Source organism: Pseudonaja textilis, chromosome Z (assembly GCF_049901715.1).
Source record: "Pseudonaja textilis isolate UNSWEBS1 chromosome Z, rPseTex1.2, whole genome shotgun sequence".
Lineage (NCBI taxonomy): Eukaryota > Metazoa > Chordata > Lepidosauria > Squamata > Elapidae > Pseudonaja > Pseudonaja textilis.
This window is the reverse complement of record NC_142008.1, coordinates 134,224,276-134,240,906: the sequence shown is the minus strand read 5'-3', so window position 1 is coordinate 134,240,906 and position 16,631 is coordinate 134,224,276. Positions and strand designations below refer to the sequence as shown.

The 16,631-nt window shown below is 42.3% G+C and overlaps 1 protein-coding gene across 2 annotated transcripts in view; it reads right to left on the bottom strand.

The window, feature by feature from the left end:
* SLC6A16 (solute carrier family 6 member 16) overlaps positions 1-2,641 on the bottom strand; it is a 38,642-nt gene extending 36,001 nt beyond the window's left edge. The window contains exons 1-2 of one of the 2 annotated variants that reach the window (XM_087917021.1): positions 2,464-2,566; positions 1,906-2,020 (exon numbers count right to left, since the gene is read on the bottom strand). The gene's annotated coding sequence lies outside the window, so the exon portion shown is untranslated. Of the gene's footprint in view, positions 1-1,905; positions 2,021-2,463 lie in introns of both variants that reach the window. The other variant, XM_026711692.2, reaches the window with a different exon arrangement.
* Positions 2,642-16,631: the final 13,990 nt, after the last annotated feature.

Here is a 16,631-nt window from a genome sequence, read left to right as displayed (position 1 = left end):
ATTCAAAGCTTAAAGGAGCACCCACAACTTCTGAAAGCCAGTCACTCCACTGATTGCTCTGTCAGGAAATTTTTCCTCAATTCTAGGCTAGATCTCTCCTTGGTAAGTTTCCATCCAATATTTCTTGTTCTGCCCTCAGGTGCTTTGGAGAATAGATTGCCCCCACTTCTTTGGGACAGCCTCTCAAATATTGAAATACTGTTACCATGTCATCCCTAGTCCCCCTCTTTGTTAGACTAAACATACACATTTCTTGCAACCATTCATGGTATGTTTCCACCTCCAGTTCCCCAATCACCTTTGTTGCTCTTTTCTGCACACTTTCCAGACTCAACATCTTTTTTTTTGTATCATGTTTTATTTAGATAGTGAAGACAGGCATTTTCAAACCATGGGTTCATCTTCGTGAACATAATTATTTCTCTAAAGTTACAGCCAAGAAATATACATCTTAATTTTAATACTTTTTAATACACACACACACAAAATTTCTCCCTCTCCCTCTCTGGGGTTCTGAACCTTCACAGTACAATTGCCAATTGAGAACCTCAAAGGTGTTTTTTTTCCTTCAAAGGACAACTGGACTGTTTTTTCCTTGAGGAAGAAGAAAACATTTCGCTTCACATCCAAGAAGCTTTATCAGTTCGATGAAGCTCATCAGTTCTTCTTCTTCCTGAACTAATGAAGCTTGTTGGATGAGAAGGGAAATGTTTTCTTCTACCTCAAGGAAAAAACAGTCCAGTTGTCCTTTGAAGGGAAAAAAAACCATCTTTGAGACAACTCTGACCTGGATGATTGAGATTCTCCACAGACATTTTGCCAACTGAGAACTTGCAGGATCAGGAACAAAATCTAGAGCAGGTTTTGATGTTTTCATTTTGTCTGCACAACCCTAATTGGTTTAAAAAATAAAAAAAACCTGCTCCCCATCACCACCAATGTTTTTACAAGCCTTAAAATCTTCTGACATAATTTCAGAATTTCTGAAGGCACAATTCCAGTGCTAAGGGTGTAAATGTGGATGCCCAGTATATGTGTTTATATGTGTTATCACTTGAGAAGGCTAACTAAGATTCTATTTCAGTGACGAACAAGCAATAAAAGTGGCCACTAAATAATAGCATTTTTTTAAAAAAGCCAACCCCAAAGCTTTTTTTCACCCCATGGATGAACTGTGATAGACAAGCATTTCTTTTTGATCCTGAATGCACCATACATACTATCTTTATCACCAGCAATAATACACATTCATCCCTGGTGAGGAGAACGATATCTCAACTTCACATGCATACCCAACTTACAACCATTCATTTAGTGACCAAAGTTACAACAGCACTGAAAATGTGTCTTTTAGACTTTTTTTCACACTTACAACTGTTGTGTGATCAAACTTTAGGTGCTTAGCAAGTGCTTCAAATTTATGAAGGTTGCAGTGTCCCTGGGACATGTGATCACCTTTTACAACCTTCAGACAAGCAAAGTCAAAGGGGAAGCCAGATTCATTTAACAATTGTGCTACTGACTTAACTGCAATGATTCACTCAACGACTATGACAAGGTGGTAAAATGGTGCAAAACTCACTTAACTGTCTTGCTTAGTAACAGATGTTTTTGGCTGAATTGTGGTTTTGTATTGAAGAATACCTGTTTTTGTGAACCTGGAGCACCTCACCATCTGCTACCTAAGGCCAACCCTTCGCTGTACCTTAGGCAAGACTATTTAACAGATCAATGTCTTATTCTGTATGTGTTCAGAAGGGGGAAAACATTTGCATCTTATTGACTGGCAAATTTTGCAACCACCAAAATTCCAAAAAATGTCATAACAAACCTGCAAGTGTTAGATAGGGCAAAGGCTATTCCTAAACATTCCTTCGGAAAGGAAAGCATAACATCCCGGATTACCTCTGCAGCAAAACAGATGGATGCTGTGTGGCTTTAATTATGACATCAATAATTCTACAAGTGAATTTCGATACCCGAGTTACGGTGTTCCAACGGCAGAAAGCTAGAATTGAAACTGGATAAATAAAACATGCTTTAACTCTAAATCTCATGAAAAGCCTATACAGTACACACCATTTAATAAATTCATATTGCAATCCCTCTGCCTCACACTTTACGCCGTAGAAGCCCCACCCCATTTCCTAAATTGGGAGCTATTCAGAGCTCCTTCGCCTCGGTACCCATCGTTTTATTCTATTTATGGCTCCCATCAGCATTTTGGCCAGGTAGCAGATCGAACTCCAACAGGTGAAGCAATCGGCAATAGAGATACTGTAAACAAATGGGCTGGGAAGGGAAAATGAGCGTTATCTTTGCAAGCCTTCGCTTTCTAATCCTGAAGCTGCTCCAGCGACGGGATCCGCGAGCAAGATAACTTCTCCCTCGGCGTTTCTTCTCCTTCGTTCACAGCCTCTAACCCCGAGGAGCTTCTGCCCACCTTGCCCTGGTTCTCCTTACCCGCTCCTGTGATTCCAGATGTATCGGCTTCACCGTGACACGAGGAGCCCAAATCCAGACTCTCGAGCTATTTGCAAGCGTGGCCACGTTGCATCAGCCAACCCTCAGGGCGGGAAGGGGCGAGGCGGAACCAGGCCCAATCGCTGCTCCTACCTCGCGCTATGGGGAGGCGCGTCCTTTCCAGTCGTACTTGCTCCTGTTTTTCAAAGGCGGAGGGGGAGGCGATCCGGGTCCTACATTTGAAGTTTGCTAAGGGGCAGGATGTAGAAAGAGCCCGTTGCCACTACAAGAAGAATATAGTAAGAGTTGGAAGGAACCTTCGAGGACTTTTACTCCAACCTTCTGCTCAGGCAGGAAACCTTGCCCAATCTCTTCTTAAAAATTTCAGGGTTGTGGAGTCCCCACAACTTTTAGAGGCAAGTCCTTCCATTGATTGTTACTATCAGGAAATTTCTCCTCAGTTCTAGATTGCATTTCTCCTTGATTAGTTTCCATCAATTGCTTCCTATTCAGATGCTTTGAGGAATAGCTTGACACCCCACCTGCCGCCCTCTTCTTTGTGGCAATCCTTGAGACATTGAAACACTCCTATCATGTCTCCCTTAGTTCTTCTTTTCATTAAACTAGACATACACAATTCCAGCAACTGTTCTTTATATGTTTTCGCCTCAAGCCCCCTGATCATTGTTGTTGCTCTTCTCTGCAGTCTTTCTGGAGTCTCTGGAGAATCTTTTTACATCGTGGCAACAAAAAATTCCAAGTGTGGTCTGACCAAGGTGTTACAAAGTGGTGAATGTTGCTTGCTCGCTTGCTGGTGGTTTACAGTAGGGTGTATACGTGGCCCTCCACTTATGACCACAACTGAGCCCAACATTTCTGTTGCAGAGGCAGTTGTTAAGTGAATTTTGCTGCATTTTACAACTTTTCTTGCCATATTTGTTAAATGAATCACCATAGTTGTTCAACTAGTAACACAGTTAAGTGAATGTGGTTCCCCATTGACTTTGCTTGTCAGAAGGTCGCAAAAAGTGATCAAATGACTCCGAGACATTTCAACTCTCATAAATATCAGTCAGTTGCCAAGCGTCTGAATTTTGGTGTGACCCACAAGGATGCTACAATAATTGCAAGTGTGAAAAATGGTCAAAAGTCACTTTCTTTAGTGCTGTTGTAACTTTGAGCAGTCACTAAATTAATTGTAAATTGTGGACTACCTGTGCCTGTTTAATTAGCTATGGCTTAGCATGACATGTGAATCAGATTTATATTGCTCTCCTTATATTCATTCCGGGTAAATGTGGTTCCACCTAAGAGAACCTTCAACGATCTTCCACTTCAAGTCCTTCAGATTAGGGCAGGGATGTCAAACTCTATTTCACTGAGGGCTGCATTGGGGTTGTGTTTGACCTTGGAGGGCCAGGCGGGTGTGGCCAGCTCAGTGTCACTTGTGTTGGGGTGCCTGTAGTGGCCCAAGTGCTGTGCCAGCAAAAACTGAGCTCAGGAGGGCTGAACTTCATTTTCACTGGCAGAGGGTTGCAGGAAGCCATTGCAGCTGAAAGTGCACAGTTCTCCTGAGCTCCGTTTTCACTGGCAGTCACCGCTGGCAGAAACACCTTCGCCATTTCCAGGGTAGCCCCGCGAGCCAGATCTAAGCACCCTGCGGCTGGATCCGGCCCATGGGCCTTGAGGTTGACACCTCTGGATTAGGAGATATGAAAGACTCTCAGATCTGGGTTGCAAACAACTCAACAAATGTTAGAGGGTAGCAGTGAGATAAAGATAACTTCTCTGCTACCACCCAGTGGCAGTATCTATTGTTACAGCCTAACTATGCTGTGTTTCAACTACTATTATCAGCTATAAACAGTGTGAAATTCAGTACATAATTGGTTGGTTGCAGTAGGTAAAGTTTCAATATTTTTTCAGGATTATACACTGGTACCTTGATACTCATCATTAATTGGTTCCAGGAGATGCGATGAGTACCAAATTCGATGAGTTTCAAAGCAGTTGAGTACTAAGGTATCAAGTAATTCAACTAGAGGCATCTGTTTTCTTGGAGCTTTTCTTTTTTAACATGGATTAAAGAAAATGAGAAAGGGGAAACAAAGAAAAAAAAAGAGGAAAAGAAATATACTATTTTGAAAGTAGTTAAGTGAAAAATCAGCACTTCCTAGTATGAAACTCTTATCAGTAGAATACAACTGTAATTGTATGTATCATGGTACCATATTAAGGAAAATTAATTTTTTCATATATTTTCTTAGTATATTTTCTTAGTATAACAGTTTTATTTAGCATATGGCAAATATATGGACTTATAGTGGTTCAAATGTAAATGTCCAGTCCACCCAGTCATTCAAGGACAGGGTGATTTATGTTGACAAAAAATAAGATATTGGGCTGATGTAAGCTCTTGATGGATATTCAGACACAATGTGATGGATATTTTGTCAAGGAACACCACAGTCACACTGAGGGGTTGAGACAAGATCCCACTTAAATAAGTCATGGCAGACACCATGTTGGGTATGGATCCTGTTCAGAGTTCACCAGTGCTAGCAAGGAACGTCAAAACCTGGCGCCTGGTGTAACATTAGGAAGCCTGAAAGAAAATGTCCTTATAAGGAGAATTAGGTTTACAAGACAATTTTTTGGGCAATAGAACCACATTTATAAAATTGAGTTAGCTAGGTATGTACAATCTAACTCATCCACAGTTAACAATATATAGGAAATGATCAGGCTAAGGCCAGGGATCACCAACCTTTTGGACATCAGGGACCATCAAACTCATAATTTTAAATCCCATGGACCAGAGACCCTGGGAAAATCCCCCCAAAAATCTGCAGGAAAATTCCCCACTCTGTTTTCCTACCGATCGATCATTCTTTATTTGGGACTGCAGGATACCATCTCCAGCTCTGTTCTCAGGGGAGGAGGGGAGATAGAGAGAGACTTTTGGCTTCATGCAAGGAAAGCAGCAAAAGCAGCAGAAGTCTTTCTTTCTCTCCTCCAAATTCTGCCAGAAATGAGGCTTTGTGAGACTTGTCACGCCATGCAGCCTCTTGGAGCAGGTTGTCTTGCAGGGTCCAAAAGACTTATTTCTGGCGGAGTTTGGGGGAGAGAAAGAAAGACCTTTTCTGCTTTCCTTGCATGAAGCCAAAAGCAGAAGAAAGAAGCAGCCCAGTGGCCAGGCCAGGCATGTGCGGTGAGTGTGGCAAGTTCCCCCCCCTCCGCCCTTTCCCCTCTCTCACTACCTCATATTGTTCACAATGCAAGTGATGCTAGCCTTGTGTTCCCATGCAGCCTGAATTGATTGCTTTGGGGTATGTGCTTTGGTAGTGATATTTCTCTGCAGACCAACAACATTTTTTCGTGGACCACCAGTGGTCCCTGGCCTACTGGTTGGCGACCACTGAGCTAAGTCACAGGGAGGCGTCAAATACGTCATTAGTTTGGACCCACTTCAGTCCCACAAAGAGATTTATGTCCAGCCTTCCTTGATTCCATTGACTCTTATCTACTGACATTTTGCTTTAGAATTAGAATTAGAATTCTTTATTGGCCAAGTCTGACTGAACACACAAGGAATTTGTCTTGGTGCAGTATACATAAAAGTATACATAAAGTATACATGCTCTCAGTATACATAAAAGAAAAGATACATTCGTCAAGAGTCAAAAATCATAAGGTACAACATTTAATGATAGTCCTAGGGTACAATAAGCAATCAAATCATATTAGGAAAATATAAATCGTAAGGATACAAGAGACAAAGTTACAGTCACACAGTCACAAGTGGGAGGGGATGAGTGATGAGAAGATTAATAGTAATAGCAGTGCAGACTTTGTAAATAGTTGAACAGTGTTGAGGGAATTATTTATTTAGCAGAGTGATGGCGTTTGGGGGAAAACAGTCCTTGTGTCTAGTTGTTCTGGTGTGTAGTGCTCTTTAGTTTTGAGGGTAGGAGTTGAAACAGTTTGTGTCCGGAAAGTGAGGGGTCTGTATATATTTTCACAGCCCTCTTTTTGACTCATTAGACTGTTAGTAGTCCAGATTTTTGTAATGAGCTAGCATTAATTAAACCTGTACTCATTTGAACAATCCTGGTTCCTGATTTCTTGTACCGTGTTTGCAACACGTTTTGGTTAACATGTTGCCAAAACCTGATGATTAAAAAAATTATATAAAGTATGAAGTATATCATAGCAAAATAATGAATATAGCCCATTGTAGCTAAATGAAAACCATTATTAAAAAGTGGGTGGCCCAGTTCCTGAGCTGTTGCACATAAGCATCAAAGATAAAAAGTAACTTTTCTAATTTGTAAAATACTAATGTTAGCATCCATTTGCTATTAATAGATCAAATAAAAATTATTAAATTTGTACGCCACCTGACTCATAATACTTCTGGGCCGTTCACAACTATCAAATCCAAAAAAATACTGTAAAATCACTGATGATGCACTGATTATGTTAACTGGTTTGGTGATGAAATGTCTGCAAGAAACCCACCAAGCTCAAGAGTGCACCAATAAATACAATAAAACTAGTAAAACATTTTATGTTTAGGTTGTAAACCAAACAAATCCCCTTATGATTCAGGGGAGGATTATGCAATCTTTCGCCGAGGTGAGGGGTTGTACTTCCTCTTTCTGTCTTGCTTAGAGGTTAGATGAGGCATGAAATATTTGACCCTGTAATGTAGAAATGCGGAAAACTGCAATTTTTAAAATCCCTTGTTAGCATGAGGAAGAATTTGAGGGGACAACTTTATATACAACATATAGTCTCTATTCTGCACCCAGCCCTATGAATAGGCCATGTCACCCCATTGATTGAGGATGGACTGAAAACCCAGGTCTTGCCACTCTGAATCCAGTAACTTCACTCACTCATTTTGCTCGTTACTTTATTCTGCATTTAGTAGATTATACTTCTGTCAGCCAAGAGAGAAGCAATCCAACATAGTACAGGTAGTCCTCAAGTTATGACCATTCATTTAATGACCATTCTAACTTATAATGGCACTAAAAAAAGTGACGTACAACTGGTTTTCACACTTAGATGACTGTTGCAGCATTCCAGTGCCCATGTGATCAAAGCTTGGACGCTTGGCAACTGGCATGTATTTATGATGGTTGCTGTATCCCAGGATCCCTTAGGTGACCTTCTGACAAGCAAAGTCAATGGAGAAGCCAGATTAACAATCATATTACTAACTTAACCATTGCAGTGATTCACTTAATTTAATTTACTTAAGAAAGGTTGTAAAACGGGGCAATTCATTTCTTAACTGTCTTGCTTAGTAACAGAAATGTTGGGCTCAGTTGTGGTCATAAATCAAGGACTCCCTGTAGTTGCAATTAGACACTTAATTCTATTTAGTTTTGTGTCTGTGATCTTAAAAATCTATGCTTGTTTTTATTTTTAACCACCCTGTTAGTGCCAAATTAGATGAAAAACAGAACAAGATCTTGTTTTCATACCTCTGCTCCAATTTCTCTGAGGGTACAAAGTTATACTTAAATTATTATATATTGTTTTATATATATTGTAATGTATATTATATATTATAGATATAAATTAAATAATTTTGAGTACATGCAAATGTATTGTTGCTTGCCTAGTAGAGCCACAAACTATTGACTGTCTTTACAATCTTAATTCGCCATGGTTTATTTACCATGCAACATAAAATATGATTTAATCATAGTTGTCAGTTAGTTAACCCAATACTTAATTATCTTTTATTATCCTAATGCTACTCAAGATCAGATGCAGATTTGTTCTTGCACATAAAACTAGAGGAAAAACTGGTTGTTGTTGTGGGGAAATAGGATGAATATGTGTTAGATATGTTTTTGCCTGTTTGAGATATTTGTTAAAAAAAAAAAGTGAAATACAAGTAAATAAATAAAACATGTTTGGGATTAAACATGCTTGGAATAAACACATGTCTATCATCTGACATAATTAAAAATACACAAAAGATAAATAAAAGTAATAAACCAATAAATAAACAAAATGAAAATTTAATAATTAAAAATAAATTAATTAATTAAAAAAGAAAACAAAAACAAACAAAAACTTAAAGGGCAATCCTGGTGGATCACTGGATCTTTTTTCAGTCCTCACTTTTCTCTTTCTAAATAAATAAATTAAATCCGAGGGTTGTAGGGTTGGCTGAAAAGTCAGAAAATCAACTTGAAGAAGATAGTAAATGATCTTTGGCTTGGCCAAGAGAACTACCTAGCATTCCATTAAATTAGCCAGGAATTGAACATGAAAGAGACTATATATATTTACTAAATTAATTCAGTTTCCTGGGTTTCTACAGCACAGAACCTTAATTATATCATGGTTGCACAACTGCATATGTAAAAATTAACTGAAGTCACAAAATCACCCATCCCATTTTAACAGAAAGTATTGCACAAACCCAGACAGTGAACATTCTTGCCTCTATATGTCTTGCAGACCATTTCCTTCACATGTGATATGTGGTTTTACTGTTTCCAGAATATCATCCTTCCTGCCTGATGAACTATGGCTGCATTCAGGCAACATATCAAGCTAAAATGGGGTTAACTTATTTGGATTTTAGTACATTGGGGAACCCCATAAGCAAGGAGAAACAAGATGGAAGAAATGAATTCTATATTGATTGTAGTGTTTCCTGCCAACATTTGTGTATCATCCAAGTTGTGCTTTCGTGTAAGATATTATAGGGAGAAGTAAATACGAAAGAAGCAAGAAAATTTAAAGTCAATCTGCAATGGGGGATTGTAGTTCAGATAAAACAGACAATGCTACCAGTAGATAAATGATAGTCCTTGACTTATGACCACAATTCAGCCAAAAAAATCTGTTGCTAAATGAGACACTTGTTAAGTGAATTTTGCCCTATTTTATGACTTTCTTGCCCAGTTGTTAAGTGAATCACCGCAGTTGTTAAATTAGTAATACATTTGTTAAGTGAATCTGGTTTTCCCATTGACTTTGATTATCAGAGGGTCACAAAAGGGGATCATATGAATGGGAGTCATGGCAACCATCATAAATGAGTCAGTTACTAAGCATCCAAATTTTGATTGTGTGACCATGGGGATGCTGCAACGATCGTAAGTATGGAAAATGGTCATAAATGCTTTTTTCAGTATAATAATTTTGAATGGTCACTAAATGAATTATTGTAAGTTGGGGACTACCTGTAATTTGTTGCTTCTCATTCTCGGTTGTAGTGTATTCAAATAAAGACTTCTAGGACTACATTCCTATTGGTTAATAAATGCAATGAAATGATTGGTTAATAACGACAGTTACTGATTGGCCGCCTAAAGCGGCGGGAAGTTTAAATAGATGCCATTGGTTGCGAGCCGAGAGCAGCCGCTATAAAAAGGGCTGCCGCGGCTCGACTTTAGTTGAAGTTACTGGTTTACTAATAAAGAGTTGAATTCAACTCCAGTCTTCGAGTCTCTTTTATCTGGCGATAGAAAACTGGCGATGAGGGTGGGATAAAAGAGACAAAGACCGTAAGCACGTGGCACCGATAGCCGAGGGACCAACGAGATGGCCAGCAACAATTTGCCACCCGCACCATTCAACCCAGCCGAAGAAGACTGGGAGTCATACATTGACAGATTCCTGATGTTTTTAGAAAGCAACAAGCTGCAAGGAATCACTGACCAGAGGAAGAGAGCCGTATTCCTAATGCATTGTGGCCCGACTATCTTCAAAATGGCCAAGGCATTAGCAAGACCAAATGATGTTAAACAGATGGCCTGGCCAGACCTAAATCGGATGCTGAGAAACCATTATGCACCGGCCATATCCAACCTTATTAGAAGGCACGAGTTCTACAAGCGCGACCAACTGGAGGGTGAGAGTATTGGAGACTTCGTAGCTGCATTGAGAGACATTGGGGGGAGGGGCTTGTGAGTTCCTCAACATGGACGAAGCCATGAGGGATCGCATAGTCCTCGGACTAAGAGATGCAACCCTCCAGAGTAAACTACTAAACCGACCCAACATCACCGCAAACGAAGCCATTGCTGAAGCAACTGCTGCTGAAGCCGCAAAGAAATCTGCAGCAAAAATGAAGCAGATGAATACGACGAACAGTCCGTGCCCGAATAAAGAAAAGAAAACAGAGGGAGCCCAAAAGCACAGTGTCACAACCTCCCACCACGAGGACATCGATCATCAACCGATTCGGAAGACGAGGACAAGGAGGTAAACAAACTCTACTCAGAAAGAATCTGGAGAGAGAGACGAAGTAGAAAACCCGAGTTCCAGTGTGCAGGTTGCGGCGGAAACCACCCAAGGTCTGAGTGTCGGTTCTTAGATGCCACATGCCGGAATTGTGAGAAGCGGGGGCATATTGCAAGGGTCTGCTGAAACAAAAAGAGCTATAGTCCAAAAGGACAAGGCAGTACCCCCCACTCACCCCCCAGAAACAAAGAAAGGTCAACCAGAAGTCTTTGGAGCCGAGACGAAAAAAATCAACAACTCGACGAAAAGGAAGAAATGCATCAAACAATCACTATCGGATCAGCCAGAACAACAAACACTAAGAAGGTTCAAATCAACGTCCTGATAGAAGGCGAACCGTGCGAAATGGAAGTAGACTCCGGCTCGTATTTATCAATGGTATCATGGAACACAATAAAAAGTTTGATACCGGACATAAAACACAGAGAACTTGAAGAGCAAAGCCTGATCATCAGGGACTACCAAGGCAACAAGATACCAGTAGTGGGACTGGGACATTTTACAGTAAAATTCAAAAAACACACGAGATTCTTCCATTAACCATCGCTGACAGAGATCGCCCCAACCTGCTCGGGTTGGAATGATTTGAACCGCTCGGAATCGAAGTGACAGGAATCAACAGCGTCACCATGACGGACTGGGAAAAAGACCTGATGGAAGAATTCCATGATGTATTCAACGGGACCTTAGGCAAGTACAGTGGGACCCCCATATCATTTAGCTTAAACCCGAATGTAGATCCCATCAGGCTTAAAGCCAGACGGGTACCATTTGCACTAAGACCAAAAATTGACGAACAACTAAACAAACTAATCGCTCAGTGGGTACTAGAGCCAACCGACCATGCCAGATGGGAAACCCCAATTGTGTCCCCTATAACAGTGGTCCCCAACCTTTTTGTACCAGGGACCAGTTTCATGCAGAAACACTTTTTCAAGGACCAGGGGGGAGATGACACTTTTTCAAGCGGGGGGGAGGGGGAGGAGTCCGAGTTTGGTGGTTTGCTTGCAGATTTTTCATTACCTGACTAGATAACATCTGATGTTGTTACCTAGTCGGCTAATAAAACGTCTGCCAGCAAACCACCAAGTTCAGGGAGCGCCAATGCCTCCTCATTGCAACCCTGAGCGACAGATATTCTCTTCTATTGGGACATTTAAAACAGAGGGTTTCAGCTGCAGATTCAGGAACTGCGCCGGGCTGAGGAGCACCTTCAAAACTGAGCGCTGGGCAGCGGCAGCCCGCGGCTGTCTCCGCGGCTCAGGACAAGTCCCTGCAGGATGGCTGAGAAGCCCCACCTCTCAGCCCTGCCTCCCTCAGCCTCATCCCTCAGGTGTCTGCCTCGTGCCTCTCTCAGTCGCTCTCTTGCTCCTCCACCAGCCCAGGAAGAAACTGCTTCAAAGAAGCCAGCAGGGTGGCTTTTCCTGTCAGCGCAGCTCCTCCAAAGCGCCCGTTCACCCCCACCCCGCCGCCTGTGGTTCAATCCAGTGCTCCGTTCTGCCTGCCTGCCTGCCTTCGTTTCTGGTTGTTTCGGAGCAGCTTTGGCTGAGTAAAAGAGGCGAATAATTATTATTCTCAGCCAAAGCTACTCCAAAATAACCAGAAACGAAGGCAGGCAGGCAGGCAGACTGGAGCACTGGATTGAACCGCGGGCGGTGGGGTGGGGGTGAACGGGCGCTTCAGGGGAGCTGCGCCAACAGGAAAAGCCACCCTGCTGGCTTCTTTGAAGCAGTTTCTTCCTGGGCTGGTGGAGGAGCGAGAGAGTGACTGAGAGAGGAACGAGGCAGGAGGAAACAGAAGCCGCTGAGCTGGAGAGCAGGACAGGCTTTGGTTGCTTCCTCCCTCCCCTTCTTTCATTTGTGCCCTTGATCCCTGATCCCAGCAGCATTCACCGAAGGGGAAGAAAGCCGCCATTTTTATTTTATTTTTATTTTCTTTGCGGCCCAGTACCAAATGATCCATGGACCGGGACCGGTCCGCGGCCCAGTGATTGGGGACCCCTGCCCTATAAAACCTGATGAGTCCGTGCGTATCTGTGATGACTATAAGGCCACCCTGAATCATGCATTGCAACAGAGCGCATACCCTGTACCGGTAGTCCAACACCTGTTGCATTCATTGGGGAAAGGCAGGATTTTTGCAAAGCTCGACCTTGCACAGGCGTATCAACAATTACCCGTTGATCCTGAGACAGCAGAGGTGCAAACCATCGTAACGCATAGAGGAGCTTTTAAATGTAATAGATTACAATTCAGGGTAAGCGTGGCCCCTGGCGTTTTCCAGAGCCTAATGGAACGCCTCCTACAAGGACTAAAAGGGGTGATACCCTACTTTGATGATGTATTAATTTCAGCCGAAAACAAAAAACAGCTAAAAGACCGATTGAGGGCAATTTTGACAAAATTTAGAGAAGCAGGACTCAAAGTTAAAAAAGAAAAATGCCAACTTGCCACAAACCAGGTCAAGTTCCTGGGATACCTTATTGATGAAGCAGGAATCCACCCCACAAAAAAAAAAAAAAATACGAGCAATAAAGGAAGCTCCCAGACCCCAAAACAAAACGGAGTTACAAGCATTTTGGGGACTCATCAATTTTTATCATGTCTTTCTGCCACAGAAGGCAACAGTAACGGAACCACTGTATAAACTCCTTGATAAAAAAGCCAACTGGAAATGGGGCCACCAAGAGGAAACAGCATTCCAAAAAATCAAGGACTTAATCACATCAAAATCCGTATTGATCCAATACAGTGACACACTACCTCTAACTGTCACCTGCAACGCTTCACCCTTTGGCATAGGCGCAATACTCAGCCACACACTACCAGATGGCAGAGAAGCACCGATGGCCTTTTATTCCAAGACGCTATCCAAGACCGAAAGAAACTACAGCCAATTGGACAGAGAAGCCTTGGCAGCCATCTCGGGGGGGGGGAAAGTTTCCACGAATACCTATACGGTAGGACATTTTCTTTAATTACCGATCACAAACTGCTATTAGGAATCCTAGCCAGAGACAGGGCCACCTCCAACATCCTCTCCCCAAGGATGACTAGATGGTCAGAATTTCTGGAAGCTTACAATTACAAAGTCATTTATCGCCCAGGGAAAGCCATATCCCACGCAGACGTGTTAAGCCGCACACCACTTCCAGGGCACGATGACGATCCAGCTCCCACTACACAGACCCTACAAATTGAGACCATCCCAAATTGGCCCATCTCCGCATCGGACATTGCAAGGGAAACGGCGAAAGATGCACTGATGGCCCGAATATTGAACTGGGTGGGACAGGGCTGGCCGAAAAACATAAAAAAACGAGACTTTTAAACCTTTTAAAAACCGGCAAATTGAATTATCAATTGAAAAAGGGTGCATTTTGTGGGGAGACCAGGTGGTTGTTCCTAAAAAATTACAAGAAGACGTGCTAAACATGTTACACAAAGGACACCCTGGCATGGTAAAGATGAAGTCCCTGGCCAGAAGCTACGTTTGGTGGCCAGGATTAGATAAAGACATTGAAACCTGGGTTAAAACATGTAACAAATGCCAATCATCCAGACCCCCCCCCTCCAGCACCAGTCCTTGACTGGGAGACAGGCCCCTGGTCAAGAATCCATATGGACTTCGCCGGCCTCACAAAAGGTTATACTTACCTAATCATCGTGGATGCATATTCCAACTGGTTGGAAGTCATTATGAATTCAACAATGACAGAAGCCGTCACTAAACAACTTAAAAAACTTTTCACCACCCACGGTCTACCAGATGTAGTAGTATCGGACAATGGGCTGCAGTTTACAGCCTTGGCTTTTGAACAATTCCTAGCGGAACATGGAATACGACATGCTTTGACAGTGCCAGCTCATCCGGCGGCAAACGGAAGAGCGGAACTCATGGTTCATTACACGAAGGAAGCATTGGAAAAGCTTGACGGAAACGATATGCAAGAAAAAATCAACACCATGCTCACTATCCAACACATAACACCATGCACGGCCACAAACAAGAGCCCGGCTGAATTACTGATGGGAAGAAAGTTGCGTTCCTACATGGGCAGACTGCACCCCACTTACAACCCCAAAAAGCCACCAGACTCTTCCAGTAAGTACCGCTCTTTCCTACCAGGCGACTTAGTATATGCAAAAAGCCTTACCGGAGAACCATTGTGGTTACTGGCAACAATCACACAAATCACGGGCCCTCATTCCTACTGGCTAGAAACAGCTGACAGCAGATCGTGGAAATGACACATCGACTAGCTACGGTCACGACACATCGAAAGAGACACTGATGTTCCCCGGAGCACGAAACAAACATTTTCTCAAGCACCCCCTGATAATAATAAAAAATCCAGAGGGAGGGGGAAATCATCCGGTTACAAAGTATCAACCAGAAACAGAGAAACCAGAAAAAATTAAAACTCACTTACCATTAGAAGACTTCAAGGAAAAAGAACTTCAGAGAAGAAGCAGGCCAGCCGACGCTACCTGCCTGCACACAATACGAGGAGACCACTCCGCCCGTCCAACAAACCTAGGGCAGAGCGAAAGCCCAGTCAACCCAACAAGGCATGGTGAGAGCGGCATGGCTGAGGCGCCCTTTTAGGAGGTTCCTTGGAGAAGACTGGGAAGGACAGCAGGCCTGTCCGAACCGGTGGAGATCAACTGAACTGCGCAGGTCAATTAGGACTCACAAGAGCCCCGCCTACCTGCGCGACTACGTCACATAACGTTGGGCCAAACCAAGAGGGGACGGGTGTAGTGTATTGAAATAAAGACTTCTAGAACTACATACCTATTGGTTAATAAATGCAATGAAACGATTGGTTAATAACGACAGTTACTGATTGGCTGCCTAAAGCAGCGGGAAGTTTAAATAAATGCCATTGGTTGCGAGCCGCAAGCAGCCGCTATAAAAAGGGCTGCTGCGGCTCAACTTTAGTTGAAGTTACTGGTTTACTAATAAAGAGTCGAATTCAACTCCGGTCTTCGAGTCTCTTTTATCTGGTGATAGAACATCGGTCATTTTTAAAATCTCTGGGCTTTAATTCCCAGAATTCTCTAGTCAGCATGAGAAACATGCAATTAATGCCAGATTGCTGTTTATACCTAAAGGCCAAAAAACAACAACCAATCCCAGGCCTCCCCTCTCTGAAATTAAGAACAGGCAGTCCTCGACAACAGTTCAGTTAGTAACCATTCAAAGTTACATGAGTGAAAAAAGTGACATTTTTCACACTTTGACCATTGCAGCGTCCCCATGGTCATGTGATCAAATCACACCATTGGAAATGGACTCATATTTATGACTGTTGCAGCGTCCTGGGGTCATGGGATCCCCTTTTGCAATCTTCTGACAAGCAAAGTCAATGGGGAAGCTACATTCACTTAAGAACTGTGTTACTCACTTAACAACTGCAGTGATTCACTTAACAACTCTAGCAAGAAAGGTCATAAAATGGGGCAAAACTCACTTAAAAAATGTCTCGCTGTATTATCAAACTCGCTGATAAAATTCAGGTTCCTGCTCAAACAAAACCTAGTACAAGTGATAGAGAAAACCTGAAACTTGGCAGTTCTTTTGGATGGATTTATCTGGGTCCACACAGGTTAAAATATAGATTAGGCTGCCTAAGGTCCTCTAATCAGATTATTGTGGAAAACACAAAGGTTTGCTGTGATCTAATCAACAAATTGACAAAACTGGCAGTTTCCATGGAGAAGTGGAGTCAAGAACAGATGTTCTTAATGACGCATATATTTATATCAATTTCACTCAGAAAGAAACTTCTACAGAATTCATTAGTATTCCCCCTCGAGTATCTTATTTCTATTCCTTTATTAAAAGCATACAACTCATTAGGAGGCGGGCGTGTACAATATTAT